The sequence below is a fragment of the Atheta coriaria genome, unplaced genomic scaffold (assembly GCF_025399875.1).
Source record: "Atheta coriaria isolate IRGN ID8LTWV9N9 unplaced genomic scaffold, Caltech_Dcor_3.1 hic_scaffold_6_pilon, whole genome shotgun sequence".
NCBI classification, from domain to species: Eukaryota; Metazoa; Arthropoda; class Insecta; order Coleoptera; family Staphylinidae; genus Dalotia; species Dalotia coriaria.
Window position 1 is genome coordinate 12,780,509 of NW_027045448.1, and position 16,002 is coordinate 12,796,510.

General features: G+C 38.1%; 1 protein-coding gene and 1 pseudogene across 1 annotated transcript in view; one reads left to right on the forward strand and one right to left on the reverse strand.

Moving 5' to 3' along the window:
• Positions 1–16,002, forward strand: part of Lar (tyrosine-protein phosphatase Lar) — a 208,598-nt gene that overhangs the window by 21,964 nt on the left and 170,632 nt on the right. Inside the window, exon 2 of the mRNA XM_065304007.1 lies at positions 4,494–4,558. The gene's annotated coding sequence lies outside the window, so the exon portion shown is untranslated. The remainder of the gene's footprint in view (positions 1–4,493; positions 4,559–16,002) is intronic.
• Positions 8,835–10,069, reverse strand: LOC135793880 (cuticle protein 21-like; annotated as a pseudogene).

Below are 16,002 nucleotides of genomic sequence, written 5' to 3' on the forward strand. Positions count from 1 at the left end.
CGAGACTCATAAAACGTAAAAAGCAAAAAGTTAAAAAACCTAAATTTTAGTAAATTATAATTATTTTTATGTTACAACGCTGATAAAACATGATTTAATGCTTTTATTAATTTATTTATATGATGTTTTGTTTTGTGCTTGTTTTGTTTGTGAGGTAGGATAGATAATTTCAAAAATTATGAGTTAATTTAGCCGCTAGCGTGTTGTTGCTCGCCGTGATGATTAAATATGAACCTTAAAGGCCCGACGCGGCCCGAAGTTATTTCCGGTTCGGCGTGGAAAATTTATGTAAAGCATTTTCCTCAATAATAAAAAGCAACACTCTGGGTCTTCCTCGACTTCTGGTCTAACCAGCTAGTGAATTTCACCGACTAACTGTTGGTAACTATACTGGTCTGGAGTTGGGCCGAAAGCGGAACCCGAAATGGTGATTTCGGCGCGCTCGCATGCATACACGCCGACCACCGACACGCCATGATAAATTTAACAACTTATTTCTGCCTCCGCACGCCGCCACTTCGTTTACCTGTATACCAATGCTTTCTGCTTGGTGATAATAAAACGATGTTTCATTACTGACTATGAGTGAAACTAATAAATTATCCACGTGTGTAATATTTTTGCGTTTAAATTGGGATTTTTTTGCTCCGGTTTAAATTTCTTAAGTTTTCGAGGCTTTTGTGTCGGTCATGCGGAAATTCCGCGCGATAAAGACATTAAAAGACGCTAAGGACATTCGTACGTGCGGGTGCGGCAAGAGGGAAATATTTATGTGCGAAAATTCCGGTCGGGAAAACTGGGAGACATTAAATTCTAGAGTTTTATGAGACGTCTTGTCCTTTCGGATGCTTCCGGTTAAAGTTTTGACAATTTCCAAAAATTTTACTACTTTAACCTGAATATTAAAGCGATAAAAAGAATATTTTCTTATTTTCCGTTAAATTTTATTTGCAGATATCATGATAATCATTGTTTAAAAATCTCTACAAGACATAAACCCAACGTTTATTGTTATCATCTTTCATTATCTGTATCGAATGAATGCCCTGTCTGAATATCTACTCAGTTGGAGGGTGGCGGTGTCGGTTGGCGGTGGTAACACGAACGCGGAAGAGGAAAAGTACGAACGCAGCACATTTATCGCCGCGGTGCGGTGCGGTGGCGAACGCAAGCCCAGCGCGAAACGAAAATGCGATTGCCGCACATGCACAACACACGAGAAACACATGGATTCGGGAGAGAGGGATGAAGGGGAGAGGATGGGGAAGCATAAGCGAATGACGTATAAATTGAATTCGATAACGTATGATCATCGTGAGGACGTGCATACGAATGTGGGAATATTGTTGAGGTTCATGTTGATGTTAAATTATTATCAAGGGGAAGGAAAGGGAGTAAATATGGAGATAAGGGTGTAGTTTTTGAAGAGTGACAGATTAGGTTATGAAGTTACAGAAGTAAAAATTTTGGAAAATATTAGGAAATTTAACGGTTTTTAGCGAAATATTGTCAGAAAGTGAGAAAAATAAAAAAATTGTAAAATAGGGAAAAATTTGTTATTTTTGAAAAATATAATGGGATTATGGCCAATTGGGTGCAGAAAATCGCTTTTATTGCTGAAGCAAAGCCAAAAACCCAATTATTCGAATGAAAGTACGAATTTTTGGAAAAAATATTATGAAACATTGCGATTTTAGCAAAATTCTGCAAAAATGTGCGAAAAATGCAACAACTATTGAGAAATAGGTAAAAAATATTGTAAAAAAAATATAAAGAATTAAGGCTGTTCGGAAGCTTAAAATCTTCAAAAAGTAATATAATAATGACAAAATCCTAATAATTTCACTGAAAAATTGTGTTTTTTGTAAAATATCGCAAAAAAATTTTAAAAATACAAAAAAATGAAGATTTCTAAAAAAATCGATAATTTTAAAATCTTAAAATTAAATTATGTCCTATTGAGTTCTGAAAATCTTCAAAAACACTCGAAAAATCCCAAAAAACATCAAAATTTTCCCAAATTTCAATTTTTTGACGAACTGTTTTTGCCCTTGTATCCCCTTGTTGCATGGCTGTGTGCAACTCAAAGCAAAAGAAGCAAAATCGGTATAATTTAATAAAGCGCTTAAGATACATGCCCCAACGCCACCGATGCGGCCACCACGGGCCGCCGCCGCCTCGTTGTGCATTCACCATGCGCGCGCCGCGCTCGCTCTTGTTGTTGTTGTTTTTCGCTTAACTAATTAAAACTTTTCACAAAGGGATTGCGCGATGCGCGCGCCAAGCTCGCCCAGCCCGAAGAAGGACGAGAGTTTATACATTGTGTCGGCACACTGGGACAGCGCGCGAAATGCGCGGAAACATTGAAAATATAAAGACATTAAAACATTGCAAACTTTGACAACAAACTTTCAACTCGCTTCGCAATCATTTTCGCATTGTTCGCAAAACAACACAAAAATTAACGCAAACTTTGCCAACACACAAAACAGAAACCAAATTAATTTTTAATTAATATGTTATTATTTATAACTTATATTATCAGTTCAAAGATAGTATTTTGTCTAAAATCAACTGAACAATGTGTATAGTGGAAAATGTATTTTCGGTATGTTGAACATCAAAGTTTTAAGGATGCAAATATGTAGCGATGCTCGAGGACGTGGAAGGATGGCATGAAATTGAAACTATGCCGGCGCAGACTTTAAACCTACACCCACACACACCCACACAGCACATACACATCGTTCTTCTTCGTAAGTTACGCCGGGATTCGTCGAACATTGTTTCAACTTTCGATTACACCATCAAAACCTTTAACTTTCACATTATAACTAAAATTATACGCTGCATTAATAATCTTGTAACATAGGCAACCCAACCTACACACATGCATGTTAAATTGCTTACTTTTATTGCGCTAAGATTAATATTTCTTTCGACGCTCCTTTTTTTGGATACTGTCGTCAAAATGAAATGTAGGCTAATCTCATTCGTCGCGCTTTAAAGCGCCGAATGACGTTGTTCGCAACTGACGTTTTCACATGCAACCCCCTTAGGTTGAATGCCGCACGTATGAAAGCAAAACAAAATGCAAAAAAACGCGTTGTGGAAATATTAGAGCGTAAAAATTGAAGACGGAAAAGCTCGGCGCGCCAGCGTGGAATAAAAAAGTTTCGGGGATGAATTAAAAAGTTGTAAAATTCAACTCTCGCGGGAGATGCTTAAAAATGTCATTTTTATTTGCTAAAAAATAAAAATAAATATTATATTTTATATTTTACTGCAATTTTTTAGTAATTTTAGTAAAAAATACACTAAAATTTAAAAAATTACTTTTTGTTGATTTTTTGTTGTTTATCTCTTGAGGGAATGTTACTCCAAGTGTGCTTTTCGGATTTTCGGCTTCGGACAGCAGATTGAGTGATAATGGAATTAGCACTGCTTTCGCACACATTGTGCAACGTCTCTAGTTGTATATAGCGCGCGGGCACATAAAACGTACAGAAACGAATAAAGCGAGTCTTTAGCAATGGACGCAAGGGGATGCCGCCGGGGGTGGTTACAGTGACTACCCGCAGACGTGGGTAAGCGCACGGCCAAACGAGCAGAGACAATGGCGGCGGACGTTTATGTCGGCAAACAGTAATGCAATACGAGCAAACACAACGAGTATATATTTCGACGTCAATAAAACGGACTTTCGAGGCGATTCCCTAAGCTGACCACGAGACGCCCAGACGAATATGGTGTGAGGGGCGGCAGAAAAACTAAGAAGAGATCAGAGATTTCTCAAACAAATAAATCCAACGTAGAAATTTTATTTTTTTCGAATATTTTATGTGCGGATTTGTATAATTCTACCAGTATAATAAAATAAAAAATTTGCGCGCCGAGGAAAATGCAGAAATAATTTGCGCAAAGTATCGCACGTAGTAATACAATAAAGCCCGTCGGGGTTCATGTTCATGCTTACACACATGCATATATTCTCACACATGGTGTGGTTTTATCACTACGACAAATCGACGTGCGAAAAAGCGAAAACAAATCGATACCCCGCCGACCGCCAAGCATCAAGCGTATCGTGTGCATAGGAGGAAAAATGCACACGATGTAACAATGCATGCGACTTAAAGAAAGCCGCAGTCGAGGTGCGATTTGTGGTAATGGTGGTAATGCGCATTCAGCGTCATTAATCTTTTTAGTTATGCGCGCCGAGCGCAATCGGTTTATAATTCGACTAATAGAGCAATGGGGAATTAATAAGCAAAAAACGCGACGCATTAAAGGGGCGGAAATGGCCTTGAGGTGGCGAGATTGTCGTAGGCGGCAATTAGTGAATAATAAAATTTTATTTCATGTTAAAACTTAAATATGTATAACAAGTAGAAAAGTGTTCATGCTAATAAAATTCTTATTATGACTTTATTACACAGTCATTTAGTAAGATATTTTGTATTAATATCTGGTTTTTTGTTGTTAAATTGCAGAAATTGATGTGATCAAGATGAAGTTTTGGGACATGGGATCATCTACGTAAAATTTCTTTAAATTGGTAAGTGAATTTTATTAAATTTGGATTTATTAAGTTATATTTGACCTTGAAAAATTAATTCTTCAAGTTTTTATTTGAAATGCGAGAAAAAAAGTTAGAAAAGCAGTTTTAACGTTACTCGATTAAACGAAAAACTATATAACGCTGAAATTTGTACAATTTGGTTGGTTTATATTAATTTCCTCGTTATAACGTTACAGTTTCTCTGTGTAACGACGAAAAATATTTTCATTTCTAGCAATTATGAGCTAGAATATTTTTTTAAAGACATGACATCGATGGTAACATTTGCAATATTGTTGTAATTATGATCCCAACATCCCTACAAATTGCAATGCAAATTTCTATAACTTAAGCACGATTTTTCAGCTAATTTGTTGAGGTGCACGTTGCGTTGCTAGAAAATCATTTAAACATAACACAAGTGAATACAACTGAGCGACGCGGAATTCATATTTAGACTTCAGGAAATATTTACCGGCATTTTTACAAGAGTAATTGAGTTTATAACCAGCTTACAAATAATTAAACAGAAGCCAGACCACGTAAAATCTCAATATTTTGCTATTTTTTTATTCCTTGAGATAACGTTGCCTCTCTATAACATGAAAACACTATATTTACTATTCTATTTACTCCTTTCAATAATTAATTATCCAATGATTTGTAAAGTTATTAATGAAACGATATTCGACATTCGATTGTCTCAACCCCGTCGATTGTCGAATTGTAGGTATCCACACGGGCACCAGCATGACGATAACCCAATCAATCCCACCCACCGAGATAATATCATAATCATAAATCTAATCCCGGCTGGGCCGCCGCCGGTGCGCTCCATCATCAATCGATACGCGAGGGCGCAACGCATAAATCATTAAAATATTGATGTCCTAATATACATCCGCCCTCTGCGTCTGCAGACTGATTCCACGGTATATATATGGCTGTGTGTGGTATGTGTTTGCGACCACTTTGTATTGTGCGCATTGTGCGCTCGATTCGCATCGCATTGTACGAGTTTATTGCATGTAATATATTGCATTAGGCGTCGCTCACTGTTTCGGTCATTTATTATGCAAAGCGCATTGCCGAAAAAAGGCGCCGTCGGAGGCGAGAGCCGCCCGCATTGGAAGTGGGTTAACGCGAGATGTTTTGCGTTTTGAACATGACTCAATAATATTCGGAATGTGTTCGGCATAATAACAAGTACACACTTTACGTCTTTACAAAATTCAAGTTTACATGATACATTCGGGTGTAATGCATTATGGATATAATATAGGCAACCAACTGTACAATACAATACCGGGAATACTAAAATATAGGTTATGTATGTCAAATTTAATATTTTAAAGATTTTTCTTTGTGTTTCTTGAGTAAATCCAATTGTTATTAGAAGGCTCAATTGGAAATATATATACAGGCCAGGATGGCACTTCAAAAACATAGAATCGATACGTTGGCGGGTGCACCACACATTGCCCGAGCCTTTTTACGCCGCTTCCTTCTTGTTTTCCTTCAATTTCCTGTTTTGCCGGCGCGATGCCATTACCGCACATTGCCGCTAAACCTATCGATGCCTCCTCGTATTTTTCTTTCTTTTCCCCGAAAAGAATAAAAATAAAGACTCCTCCACACACAAAAAATAAAAACTAGATAATATAGGCAACCAAATATACACAAACTACATGACTTGTTTCTTTCACCAGCTAAACCTACATAATTAATTAATTATTTACACTCGCCGGCTGCGGGAGGTTGTAATCAGCGCCGGTAATCGACGTTGTAGCTGCTGCCCCCGCTTGTAAATATTATATCGCCGGATTGCTGGATATAATAATAATCTTTCGACCGGGCATGCTCGCGCGCCCCCTGCTTTCAGCATTTCAGCGTTGTGTGGATTTTCGGGCGTATAGAAGCATTCGTGTGACACGCCGACCCTTATAATGTATAATAAATGATGCATGCACAGAATGGACGCGGCGGCGTGCAATCAGAATTGTGAACACGCTGTGCGTGCGACGACAATGACAATGATGGCGATGGCAATTCGGTCAGCGCCTAATTCGTATTGTGTTTCGTCCAGGACGAGCAGCTTGCTTGACACCGCATGTCATCCCTTGTTGCTTCCGTTTCGGCAAACGCGAGCTACATTCGATTAGCAGCCGGGAAATATAATGCGTGCTGAGCGAGGAAAAAATTATGATAGACATTGTGTTTGGTTATGCGGTTAGAATTACTATAGGCAACCAGTCGAACTAAATATTGTATCACGGGTTGCATAAAGCGAATTTTGTTTGGATGAGAACTAAAAGCTTTTCATATGCGTTGTATTTTCTGTATTTATATGCATTAATCCCGTCGTGGTTGCAAGTTTCAACGATCCGCCGAGTGGAAATCCCTCTTTTGTACGGCCTGTGTCACAGCGGCAAAGCAATTTCGTCTCTAACTTAATAATAACAAAATGCATTGCAAAGCGCCCGCCGCCGTTCGCGACTCTGTTTTGAAAACGATGAAATAACAGCTTAACCGAATGTTTTCCGTCTGTAATGTTTGCACTGATGTTCACATGATTATTCCGCGCAGATTTCTGCAAATCTGCAAATAATGATGTTGTTTCAACGTTCGAAGTTGACTCGAATAAACAAACAAATCTAAATAACTCGCAGTCGCAGACACACATAACACATGTGTATAATGGGTCGCCTATCTACAACCACAAAAAACAGCATCGTAATAAAATGTCTCTATTATACTCGTAGTATAGTGGCGTGGCGATAGCAGCAACCACGATTCTTCGAACTTTATACGAGTGTATAAAAAGAGAATGGAGAAGATATAAAGATATAAAATACGTGACGCACTCACCGCGTGTTTCCGAGGTGCGATTCGGTGTATGATTCCGTTGGAATGTCAAGGGTTGCGGTCGTCGCGCATCGACGAAGTGGGGCACTTAGTCGCGTCGAGCCAGAGCTTCCAAAGGGGGACATCCACGACCTGCTCGCAAATCCGCACGTACTCTATTTGCGCGTCACGCACGTTCTGCACGCCGACAAAATCAGAAACCAAGAAACCAGAAACCAGGCGTACCACCCCAACAGTAAAAAACACTAACGCTCTCTATAACACTTTTAGCAAGTCATATAGGATATAGTAGGAATCTGTACAATTTGACAGACATAACCTAAATATTCTTCAGCGCCAGAAAGTTAAACAAGTGAAAATGAGCAAGTTTAGTGTCCAAGTGTGCATTAACACTGCCGAAACCTTCGTGGACAACACTTGAGCAAACAATCTGGTCAGCGTTACGACTTGTTTTACGATCAACGAGTTTACTACATGCGCCGCAATGCAAGGTATGTTATTCACTCACATCGTGTAAAAAGCGTATATTAAAACCGTTTAAAAACGTATACCTGCGACACGCAATGCGAACGATGCGGAGTAATGTAAAAATTTAATATAAAATGCTCACCACGCTATGATGGGATTGTAGAGGAGCGGAAAATCGACGACGAAATTAAAATGTAAATTGCCGGCGTCCTCAAAACCATCTCGTTTCCCCTACAGGGTTGGAGAAATTTCGCAAGAAAGCGACCCAATGAGATGAAATAGAAAAAGCGACCAATATTGCGCATTACGTTCGCGGCGCCCCGACTGTTCACTGAGTCTGGTTGAAGACTTTCCACACTTTTGCGCCGCTTCCATTACTTACATTACTTACATTACATCACTGCTCTAGATTTCGCCAAATTTGCCTGCATTTCCGCGCATGCTGGCATTCTTCTCACACTATTCGCAAAGGCGCTTCCATCTTTCGTTCGTTTCGTACGTACCAAGTTTTCTTCGCTCGTGGTTGGCTGAATAAGTGGAATCACACACAGAACCAACCAGTGGAAGATTTAATTTTGCAAAATTGGTACGTTTAATGTGAGCTGCAAATTTCACAGTCGCGAAAAATGCAAAAGTATTCATTTTTGGATGTTTGGTTGCCTATATTAAGGAAAAAACTAAATTTTTAGGTTAAATATTAAAGAAAATGCATAATATTGCATATAAAGTCTTACAAAAAGTACAAAAACTATTAATTCCAGCATATTTAGTTGCCTACATCAAAAAATGAACAATTTGGGGTTAAATATTAAAGAAAACGAGTATTACTGTGTAAAACACTTCACAAAAAGCACAAAAACTATTAATTCGTGTATATTTGATTGCCTACATCAGAAAAATAAACATTTTGAGGTTAAATATTAAAGAAAACGCGTATTATTGAGTAAAACGCCGCACAACAATCACAAAAACTATTAATTTGAGCATATTTGGTTGCCTAAATCAAAAAAGCTGAATTTTTTGGTTATGTATGAAAGAAAACGCATAGTATTTTATATTTGCTGGTGAATCTCGTCTATATTCTCGAAATGCATGCATAAACGGTGTATTTGTATAACAAAAGAATTGCATTACGATATAATACATGTGCCTGCGAGCGGCGCAGTTTCATTCCGCCCGGAAAATTCGAAAAATTCTATTTGCTGTGCGATAACTTAAATTTTTTCCACGCGAAAGTTTGCATTCCGCATTATTGCCGCTCTGGCAGCCGGAAAAAAACTTGCAATGACAAGGAGTCTAACAATAGGAGTACACTCATAATGCTAATACAGAAAATGCTAATAAAATGCAGTAAAATCCGTCGACAGAAGAGTCCATTGTGTTCGCCGCTTGATATCACCCAGTAATATCGGTAATATCATCATGTGTAACAAGTTTTACGATCAGGCAGCCCAAAAATGTTTAGTGATTCACAACGTACTGTTGTTGCGGATGTTGATAGTAAACCGGTTGAATTGACGTACGTCTTACAACAGCATTGAATCCATTGTGTGGGTCTGATGTGTAGTCTACAGTGCGGCGACTGCCATCTGGTTCCTGGAGGCTGTACTGACCACGGACGACGTCGCCAGCGCGAGATTCATGCTGATTTTTGAATCGCCTGTATGTGGATCATTCACGTTGTATGCGAAAGAATAGTGTGGGTTTGGATCGTAGGGTTCCACGCGGACGGCGGCAACGGGGGCGGTGTAATGTCCGGCGTGTGCTACTTGGCCAACTGTGACCACGTTACTGGAGACAACCGGGACAGGCTGGACGGCGCTGAGTTGGGCAACATGTCCGATATTGTGATTAAGGTTTACTGAAGAAGATGAACTTGCAGCTGAGGTGGCGGCAGTGCGGTAGATTACTTGTGGTGGAGCGGCGACTACTGCCGCCCCCGGGTGTTGGACGCTGTTGGCGTAGGTGTTGGATTGGACCAAGTTGGGATTGATGAAACCCGCTTTGACTAGTGAGATTAATGCGCAGAGAAGCAACAACTGAAAATAAAATAATATTATATAGGCAACCAAATATACACAAATATAATATTAATTATATAGGCAACCAAATATACACAAATTTATTATTAACCTTCATTTTTGGTAGATTTGCTGTATTTCAATGGAATCACAAGAACTAACTTTAGAAATATCTCTCATGGTTTATATAGTCAACGAATTTATTTATTTTTAAAAGTAAAATTAACGTATCACATGATAATTATTACGAAATTTCGTCTGGAATAATATTACGGTGATACTAAACACTTTGCGGATTGCGTAAGTCAATGCTATTATATTACATATATTTTGTTGTGTTTGAATACTTGGTTGCCTATCTCGGTTACGTGTATAATCTACACCATAGTGTAACATCACCGGATAAATACTTATTTAGGCATATTTGATATCATTCAAGTGTTGGCTTACAAATTCGTTCATCTAATGTCATTCGGGTGAATTTGTGTCGTGTCAGTTTGCGATTTGCAAATGAACGCAACAGCCGTGTAGCCTACCAGCGGCCAACAACACTTCAAATCGTATCAGGCGGCTGCTGCTCAGTTACATTAATACGATTGTGTGTGTGTGTGTGTGTGGGTGTGATTATGAAATATGTATGCGCCGTGCTCGGCTGCTGGTGTTTGCGATGGCGTTCGATACCCGCGCGATATTGATACCGCTGGGAAATTTGCAATGCGAATGATTTCCAACTCGAGTTGAACACTTCCACATGCCGACGCATTTGCACACGCGTATATACCTACACCGCATGCCAAGTCACAATTACCGCGAACTATTCAAGGGACACCGCATGAATTTGCATATTGTCATAATTTCGACCAAGCGGAACATAGAAACGCATAAATTGCGTTTTGTAGGTTAATTTATATTAATATTACGTGGGGAAAAAGTATGTTTTTGTTTCACGCCTAAAGTACTCAAGCAATTTTGATGAAATTTGGTGTGGAGATAGTTTTGGGACGAGAAAATAACATAGGCTGGTTTTTATAGCAAAAATTGAGCTATAAGAGGGTGAAATGGGGGTTAAAATGGCTAAAATATAATTTTCTAAACTTGATTTTTAATTTTTATTACTTACTCAAGCGATTTATGCGTTTTGTATTGTAATTTATCTCAATGTTAAATTTACAAAAAAGTATGTTCCCGTTTCACGTCTAAACCAGTCAACCAACTTTAATGGATTTTGATATAAAAATAGTTTTAACACTAAAAAATGACATAAGCTACTTTTTATTGCAAAATTTTATTTTAAAAATGGCAAAATAGACGTTGAAATGGCTAAAATACACAATTTTTCAATATAATTTCAATTTTAATGAATTATGTGTGCTAAATACTCGAAAATAAAATTTCAAAGAGGTAAACTCGTTGAAATAATAAATATTGATTTTATAATACTGCAGTGAATGGTAATTATGCACTGCACATTGAATATTCCGCAATTATTAACTGAAACAATGCGCGAATTCATTAATTGTTTAAAATATTCATATTTTCCATCAGTAATTAAACCTTTGTTCGCACATTTACTACCTGCAACACATAAAAAACTAAAAAGAAATGCAACAATTTTTCATTTTAAAAAATTTTTGGTTGATTTTTCCATCGTGGATTCAATTTGGCAGTCTGTGCAATTACTGACGAAAAGCTGAAGTTTAACGCGACAGGCGCCTCGCCGGACGGATAAACGGCTTTTCCGGGCAAACCGATTTTTAATGATGCGGCGGTTCGGCGCCGCGCCGAATTGTTACGGCCATTACGACCTTTCAACCCACACACACACGACCTCGAAAGTGATGAGCCCGCAAGCGACTTCATTGTTGATTCGATCGCCGTTTGATTTACCACCACGCTTATCTTATTATATTAAAATATTAAATTCGCATTTTGTAGCTGAAAATATCGAGTTTTATTCGCGTCACGCACATTTTCGTACGTGTGCTTTGCTCGGGACACATCCGCAGCTTACGAGTCATCTCTCCATCTACGTGTTCTTTTAATTCGACGCAATTAGTGCAGATACAGCGCGTTGTGTCGAAAACTAACGAAAACTCTATCAGTAGATGGTGCTTAGTGTTGAATAGTAGAATTGGTACTTGTGCCAACAGTGTGGAGGATGCAAAAGACGTAAAGGATAAAGCCTGAATGAGAGCGTTGTGTGCGCGTGAAGGATATAGTGGAGTGGGAGGGGAGGGGAAAAGATGCCACACGCGTGTGTGTTGTGTAGTCTACCTCAGTTCGGTTCAACTCATCTCATCTTAACGCATCTCATCTCATCGCATTTAGGCGAAAGGGTGGCGGAGGACTCCGCCGAAGCTTTGTGTTCGAAAGCTGCGCTGAAAGCAAAGCGTTTTCTGCTTGTGAATGCCAAAAGCTAAACGTATTCAACTAACATAATAGGATTTACTATAGATTTCTATAATATTATTACGAAAATGTTTAAATATTAATGGTGGTGAAATATAAGAGTTGTAATTCGGAGCGAAATTGGCCGTTTTGTGCCAGTCACAGCACCGGAAGGTAAGCAAAAAGCAGCGAGTACGGAAAACCGTCGTCTATTTACCGTTTTGTTGACAAAGTCCGGAGCGTCCTGCTTCTGCGAGCACAATGAAAACGAAGAATAAAACCCGCAATGAAAGCCGGAATTATTCGGTCTGAACAAGCAAAATAAAGCAGGCTAACCGAACGCGCAAACAAACAAGATGAAAAGACAAGTTGAAAACATGAAGTTTAATTTTTATTTAAAATATCAAGATTTATTAAAGTATATTTTAGGTTTTTTTAGTTTTTAAATATTTTTAGAGCATGTGAGCTGATAAAATCCTTTTCCGGAATCCTGCGCTTTAGTATACTTTCCGTTTTGCATTCGTAAACCCGGTAAAACCACTGAAAGACAAAAAAAAACAAAAAATGAACTAAAACTCGTGTAGCGTTATTTTCCCTCGACTTGAAACAGACCTGATGGATAAAGTATGCAACTGACTTTGTATGTTTGTACGTTGGGTTGCGTATTATTTATGCTTTTCATTGGTAAACGCTTTCACATTTACATTTACGTATTCTAAACTCTAGAATTTAAAATTTATATGGAAAACATGCAATATTTTATATTTATTAAAATTTAATTATAATTTTATATAATTTCAATTTGTGAGAAATTGAAAATTAACTTAAATGTCGTCTGCGCGTGTTTTTTGCGTCTTTGCGCTTACAACATGGCCGCCGCATCTGTATATTGCACACGTTGAATGTTCGCTCGTTCATTCAGCGGTTAACCGCCTTGGCGTCGCCGTCGTTGGCGCACATAACTCGCTGAAATAATGTTTCAATTTTGTTAATTGAATTTGCGCGCGCTCGCGACTCGACGCGCCGATGATATTTACTTAGAAAATTGCTTCATTACACGTTCGGCTCACCGACAGCACTTACACCCCCACAGATATCAAGGTATAGCAATCTGCAAAGCAGCAAGACCACATTTACTTCAAGATTTGCTAAGAAAAGACGATATACGATGAGATATAAAAATTTAGTTTGAAAAAAGTGAAGATATCGCGGAGGAAAAATGATTTTTTCGAAAAAAAACTAAAAATTTGATAGAAAAATTGCAAAATAATTAAATTTTATGTTTTAATATGATTTTTGATATTATTTCATCACTTTTTACACTTAATTTAGATAAAAATTCATTTGCATTTAAGAAATATGAGAAATTCAAATTTCTACCGCGACAATTCCAATATGATTCTCCTATAATACTTTCTATTGACTCCTATATACATATAAGCATTAGTATAGACGGTAGATATTTTGTCGCGCGTGCAAGTTTAAACTCTTTCCGGTTTACTGCGTGAAAGTCGAGCGTTTTACAAACACTCCACTTGGTAGAGGCAGAAAAGCAGAATATAGAAGTGGTCGCGAGTGCGAGGATGCGATTGTGCCCGACGCAAAAAGGACGAGAGAAAGTGGCCCATTCAGACAGACACTGAATTAAGTTTTGATTTATGTTGTTGTGTATTTGCTGCGAATAAAATATGAATAATACGTTTATTATATATGTAGGTATATTATGCACGAATACAGTCGACTAGTTCACAAAAGGTTGGCGCGCACGGAATAAAGAGGTACGAAAACAAATGTTGTAAATGCAAAACACAATGGAACAAAATGAAATAATTGTCCAATAAAATACTACTAAAACTGCAACTGCAACTCATTATACAAATTGTATTCTGTGCTGCTTTCGGTGAAATGAATTTTGTTCTCATCTAAAAACGTAGAAATCTAAAAATAAATTGCAATTATTTTCATGATGAAAGCAAAAATAAATAAAATGAAACTTGAAATTAAATAAACATTTTAAATACGTAATTAAAGCATATTAAATGACAGTTTTATTACTTTGGATTCACGATGCAAATTTATTTTTAATAATTTTATGATATAAATTAATTTTTCAACTTTTCTAATAAATAATTAATATTTCATGCATTTTTTTATTAATTTGCCTTTAATGGCGAATTTTTACATGTTTTTTTCATATTGTGTAGATTGCTGCACAAGTGCTGATGCAATTTAATTAAAAATAGAATTGCGCCACGTTCAAAAACACGTGCAAAAAGTTTAAATATAAAATAAAATGCATGTTATTTTTAACATGTTTAGCGCATTTAACACAACTACTAGTAGTGCATGAACGTGAACATTAGGATAGTTTCCGGAATGCGGTGAGAGTGTGAAGCGCGTTTTTGTGATCGTCGCCCACTTCGTCCTTTCCGCCATCGCCTAAATAGCGCGCGACCGCCTTGGTCATTAGGGACACGACACCCACACACACCGAGCACGGTCAAAATGCCATCAGGAGCGCACACGATTATGGAAGCCGGAAGGCCGAATCCTCCGGGGCCTCGCCCGAACTAATCTATTTTATATGCCAAGCTGGCGAGCGCCGTTTCCACTTTGGCCATCGAAAAATGCTAACTATCTGAAAATTTGCTTCGAAAACAATTTTAATTTGCACACAATGCACGGAAATATCAACTTTTAAAAATTATATTTTTTGATGGCATTAGATGGCGTTAGATGGCGTTAGGAGTGAAAAATTTATTTATATAATGTAGTTTTTGTCGTTTGTGGATTTTTGCTACATTTTAGCAACAGTGTATTCAAGCGTTCAGCCATTCGGCGTTTTGCACCCAGTTTCGCACGCTTTATTCAGGTCCCCGCCGGATTTCGACGTTACAACAACATTTGTTTTTCTTTTCTCGAGCGCTCGAAAGCCTCCAGCACCCTCCGCAATCCACACTCGATGTGTAAATATGTACACAGGCAAAAACTTTACACTTCTCCGGCTTTTTTCGGTGTGTATTTTTCTCGCACGCTCGCAACTTTTTCTTCGGCCGCCTTCAACTTTGCGTCGTCCTTGTTGCTTTATATTTTTTATTCCCAGGCGCTGGCTGCGTTTAAATTAATGATTAGACGTTTGCGACCGGCTTAAAACCGCTGGAAAGTACAAAAAAGTAGCGAAAATACCCGAAAAAAGAAGCTGGCATTAAGTGTAAGAACGCTGATGGAAAAGAGCAAAGTCGCAACATCGCACTAATTATGTACAATGGCGAGGTATTACGTTCATTATGCGCTGAATAACTTTCTGTTAATTAAATTTGGCAAACGTGGAAAGCGCTCCGAATGTCAGTCTTTTCGTGAATCGTGTTTTTTTATCATTTTTTTTGTGTGGAAAACCAAACACATAAAAAACTTAAAAGTCGAGTATACAAAAACAATCCGGCGACGGTTATTTTTAAGTTAATTAACTTGCCCGACATTCGGCGACAATTTTAAATAAACAATTATTTCGCCAACTCTTGGCGTTATTAAGCTCTGCGCATTCGTGATTCTCACTCGTTTAACCCGCTTCCTTCAGTTAGTGATTTTCGATGTTTTATCATCCAAACATCTGCAGGTGACTGACGCCGGCGAAAGTAATAATGCGCGCGCTGTAATTAAGACGTCGACGGCGCCAACCGTGCGCGAACTAAAATAATA